At 52.7% G+C, this 5,223-nt stretch overlaps 1 non-coding gene across 1 annotated transcript; it reads left to right on the top strand.

The window, feature by feature from the left end:
- Positions 1–1,999: 1,999 nt before the first annotated feature.
- TRNAN-GUU (transfer RNA asparagine (anticodon GUU)) lies at positions 2,000–2,073 on the top strand. The gene has a single exon. It is a non-coding gene; the product is annotated as a tRNA-Asn (tRNA).
- Positions 2,074–5,223: the final 3,150 nt, after the last annotated feature.

Genomic DNA, 5,223 nt, shown 5'->3' with positions numbered 1-5,223 from the left:
CCCACCCTGTGGTGGTGTGGCGCTTTTTTTGGGCTGATAGCTCTGAAGAAATGTTCTGATGGTGGTGAGAGTGGAGCACGACTGTCTCCGTGGCGCAAATGGCTAACACGTTCCGCTGTTAACCCATAAATTGGAGTTTCGAGCCCTCCCGAGAGTGGTGTGTCGCTTTTTTCTTTGCGCTGATAGCTTTGAAGATATGTCCTGATGGTGGTGAGAGTAGAGCACGACTCTCTCCGTGCCGCAATTGGCTAGCGCGAAAGGCTAGTAACCGAAAGCTTGGAGTTTCGAGCCCACCCGGTGGTGGTGCGGCGCTTTTTTTCTTTGGGCTGATAGCTCTGAAGAAATGTTCTGACGGGGGTGAGAGTGGAGCACGACTGTCTCCGTGGCGCAATTGGCTGGCGCGATCGGCTGTTAACCGAAAGTTTGGAGGTTTGAGCCCTCTCGGGAGTGGTGTGTTGCTTTTTCTTTGCGCTGATAGCTTTGAAAATATGTTCTGACGGTGGTGAAAGTGGAGCACGACTGTCTCCGTGGCGCAATTGGCTAGCGCGATCGGCTGTTAACCGAAAGGTTGGAGAATCGAGCTCTCCCGGGAGTGGTGTGTTGCTTTTTTCTTTGCGCTGATAGCTTTGAAGATATGTTCTGATGGTGGTGAGAGTGGAGCACGACTGTCTCCGTGGCGCATTTGGCTAGCGCGAAAGGCTGTTAACCGAAAGCTTGGAGTTTCGAGCCCACCCGGTGGTGGTGCGGCGCTTTTTTTTCTTTGGGCTGATAGCTCTGAACAAATGTTCTGACGGGGGTGAGAGTGGAGCACGACTGTCTCCGTGGCGCAATCGGCTAGCACGTTCGGCTGTTAATCGAAAGTTTGGAGGTTCGAGCCCACCAGGTGGTGGTGCGGCGCTTTTTTTTGTTGGGCTTATAGCTTTGAATATATGTTCTGATGGTGATGAGAGTGGAGCAGCACTGTCTCCGTGGCGCAATTAGCTAGCGCGATTGGCCGTTAACCGAAAGGTTGCAGGTTCGAGCGCTCCCGGGGACGGTGTGTCGCTTTTTTTTTCTTTGCGCTGATAGCTTTGGAGAAATGTTCTGACAGTGGTGAGAGCTGAGCACGACTGTCTCCGTGGCGATTTTGGCTAGCGCGATGGGCTGTTAAATGAAAGGTTGGAGGTTCGAGCCCACCCGGTGGTGGTGCCGCGCTTTTTTTTTCTTTGCGCTGATAGCTTTGGAGAAATGTTCTGACGGTGGTAAGATTGGAGCACGACTGTCTCCGTGGTGCAATTGGCTAGCACGTTCGGCTGTTAACCGAAAAATTGGAGTTTCGAGCCCTCCCAGGAGTGGTGTGTCGCTTTTTTCTTTGCGCTGATAGCTTTGAAGATATGTTCTGATGGTGGTGAGAGTGGAGCACGACTGTCTCCGTGGCGCAATTTACTAGCGCGATCGGCTGTTAACCGAAAGGTTGGAGGTTCGAGCCCACCCGGCGGTGGTGCGGCGCTCTTTTTTTTCTTTGGGCTGATAGCTTTGAAGATATGTTCTGATGGTGGTGAGATTGGAGCAGGACTGTCTCCGTGGCGCAATTGGCTTGTGCGATCGGCTGTTAACCGAAAGGTTGGATGTTCAAGCCCACGCGGTGGTCGTGCGGCGCTTTTTTTTTCTTTGGGCCGATAGCTTTGAAGATATGTTCTGATGGTGGCTAGAGTGGAGCAGGAATGTCTCCGTGGCGCAATGGGCTAGCGCGATCGGCTGTTAACCGAAAGGTTGGAGGTTCGAGCCCACCCGGTGGTGGTGCGGCGCTTTTTTTCTTTGAACTGTAGCTTTGAAGATATGTTCTGATGGTGGTGAGAGTGGAGAAGGATTGTCTCCGTGGCGCAATTGGTTAGCGCTATCGGCTGTTAACCGAAAGGTTGGAGTTTCGAGCCCACCCGGAGACGGTGTGTCGCTTTTTTTTCTTTGCGCTGATAGCTTTGAAGATATGTTCTGAAGGTGGTGAGAGTGGAGCACGACTGTCTCCGTGGCGCAATTGGCTAGCGCGTTCGGCTGTTAACCGAAAGGTTGGAGGTTTGAGTCCATCCGGGGACGGTGTGTCGCTTCTCTTTTCGCTGATAGCTTTGAAGATATGTTCTGACAGTGGTGAGAGGGGAGCACGACTGTCTCCGTGGCGCAATTGGCTAGCGCGATTGGCTGCTAACCGAAAGGTGGGAGGTTTTCAGTCCACCCGCGGATGGTGTGTCGCTTTTTTTTCTTTTCGCTGATAGCTTTGAAGATATGTTCTGATGGTCGTGAGAGTAGAGCACGACTGTCTCAGTGGCGCAATTAGCTAGCGCGATCGGCTGTTAATCGAAAGGTTGGAGCTTCGAGCCCACCCGGTGGTGGTGCGGCTCTTTTTTTTCTTTGCGCTGATAGCTTTGAAGATATGTCCTGATGGTGGTGAGAGTGGAGCACGACTGTCTCCGTGGCGCATTTGGCTAGCGCGAAAGGCTGTTAACCGAAAGCTTAGAGTTTCGAGCCCACCCGGTGGTGGTGCGGCGCTTTTTTTTCTTTGGGCTGATAGCTCTGAAGAAATGTTCTGACAGGGGTGAGAGTGGAGCACGACTGTCTCCGTGGCGCAATTGGCTGGCGCGATCGGCTGTTAACCGACAGGTTGGAGGCTCGAGCTCACCCGGTGGTGGTGCGGTGCTTTTTTTTCTTTGGTCTGATAGCTTTAAAGATATGTTCTGATGGTGGTGAGAGTGGAGCAGGACTGTCTCCGTGGCGCAAATGGCTAGCGCGATCGGCTGTTAACCGAAAGGTTGGATGCTCGAGCCCACGCGGTGGTGGTGCGGCGCTTTTTTTTCTCTGAGCTGATAGCTTTCAAGATATGTTCTGATGGTGGTGAGAGTGGAGCAGGACTGTCTCCGTTGCACAATTGGCTAGCGCGATCGGCTGTTAACCGAAAGGTTGCAGGATCGAGCCCACCCGGTGGTGGTGCGGCACTTTTTTTTTCTTTGGGCTGATAGCTGTGAAGATATGTTCTGAAGGTGCTGAGAGTGGAGCGGGACTGTCTCTGTGGCGGAATCGGCTAGCGCGATCGGCTGTTAACCGAAAGGTTGGAGGTTCGAGCTCTCTAGGGAGTGGTGTGTTGCTTTTTTCTTTGTGCTGATAGCTTTGAACATATGTTCTGATGGTGGTGAGAGTGGAGCGGGACTGTCTCCGTGGCGCAATTGGCTAGCGCGATCGGCTGCTAACCGAAAGTTTGGAGGTTCGAGCCCACCCGGTGGTGGTGCGGCGCTTTTTTTTTCTTTCGGCTGATAGCTTTGAAGATATGTTCTGATGGTGGTGAGAGTGGAGCAGGACTGTCTCCGTGGCGCATTTGGCTAGCGCGATTGGCTGCTAACGGAAAGGTTGGAGGTTCGAGCTCTCTCGGGAGTGGTGTGTTGCTTTTTTCTTTGCGCTGATAGCTTTGAAGATATGTTCTGATGGTGGTGAGAGTGGAGCACGACTGTCTCCGTGGCGCAATTGGCTAGCGCGATCGGCTGGTAACCGAAAGGTTCGAGGTTCAAGCCCTCCCGGGAGTGGTGTGTTGCTTTTTTCTTTGCGCTAATAGCTTTGAAGTATGTTCTGTTGGTGTTGAGAGTGGAGCACGACTCTCTCCATGGCGCAATTGGCTTGCACGATCGGCTGTTAACCAAAAGGTTGGAGGTTCGAGCCCACCCGGTGGTGGTCCGGTGCTTTTTTTTTCTTTGGGCTGATAGCTCTGAAGAAATGTTCGGACGGTGGTGAGAGTGGAGCAGGACTGTATCCGTTGCGCAATTGGCTAGCGCGATCGGCTGTTAACCGAAAGGTTGGAGCCTCGAGCTCTCCCGGGAGTGGTGTGTTGCTTTTTTCTTTGCGCTGATAGCTTTGAAGATATGTTCTGATGGTGGTGAGAGTGGAGCACGATTGTCTCCGTGGCGCGATTGGCTAGCGCGATCGGCTGTTAACCGAAAAGTTGGAGGTTCGAGCCCTCCCGGGATTGGTGTGTTGCTTTTTCACTTGCGCTGATAGCATTGAAGGTGTGTTCTAATGGTGATGAGAGTGGAGCACGACTGTCTCCGTGGCGCAATCGGCTAGCACTTTCGGCTGTTAATCGAAAGTTTGGAGGTTCGAGCCCACCCGGTGGTGGTGCGGCGCTTTTTTTTGTTGGGCTTATAGCTTTGATTATATGTTCTGATGGTGATGAGAGTGGAGCAGGACTGTCTCCGTGGCGCAATTGGCTAACGCGATTGGCCGTTAACCGAAAGGTTGGAGGTTCGAGCGCTCCCGGGGACGGTGTGTCGCTTTTTTTTTGCGCTGATAGCTTTGGAGGAATGTTCTGACAGTGGTGAGAGAGGAGCACGACTGTCTCCGTGGCGATTTTGGCTAGCGCGATGGGCTGTTAACCGAAAAGTTGGAGGTTCGAGTCCACCCGGTGGTGGTGCGGCGCTTTTTTTGCACTGATAGCTTTGAAGTTATGTTCTGATGGTGGTGAGAGTGGAGCACGACTGTCTCCGGGGCTCAATTAGCTAGCGCGATCGGCTGTTAAATGAAAGGTTGGAGGTTCGAGCCCACCCGGTGGTGGTGCCGCGCTTTTTTTTCTTTGCGCTGATAGCTTTGGAGAAATGTTCTGACGGTGGTAAGATTGGAGCACGACTGTCTCCGTGGTGCAATTGGCTAGCACGTTCGGCTGTTAACCGAAAAATTGGAGTTTCGAGCCCTCCCGGGAGTGGTGTGTCGCTTTTTTCTTTGCGCTGATAGCTTTGAAGATATGTTCTGATGGTGGTGAGAGTGGAGCATGACTGTCTCCGTGGCGCAATTTACTAGCGCGATCGGCTGTTAACCGAAAGGTTGGAGGTTCGAGCCCACCCGGCGGTGGTGCGGCGCTTTTTTTTTCTTTGGGCTGATAGCTTTGAAGATATGTTCTGATGGTGGTGAGAGTGGAGCAGGACTGTCTCCGTGGCGCAATTGGCTAGTGCGGTCGGCTGTTAACCGAAAGGTAGGAGGTTCGATCCCACCCGGTGGTGGTGCGGCGCTTTTCTTCTTTGAACTGATAGCTTTGAAGATATGTTCTGATGATGGTGAGAGTGGAGAAGGATTGTCTCCGTGGCGCAATTGGCTAGCGCTATCGGCTGTTAACCGAAAGGTTGGAGTTTCGAGCCCACCCGGGGACGGTGTGTCGCTTTTTTTTCTTTGCGCTGATAGCTTTGAAGATATGTTCTGATGGTGTTGAGAGTG

The sequence above is a fragment of the Rhipicephalus microplus genome, unplaced genomic scaffold, assembly GCF_043290135.1.
Source record: "Rhipicephalus microplus isolate Deutch F79 unplaced genomic scaffold, USDA_Rmic scaffold_12, whole genome shotgun sequence".
NCBI classification, from domain to species: domain Eukaryota; kingdom Metazoa; phylum Arthropoda; class Arachnida; order Ixodida; family Ixodidae; genus Rhipicephalus; species Rhipicephalus microplus.
Note: the sequence above shows the minus strand (reverse complement) of the source record. Positions and strands in the feature narration are given on the sequence as shown.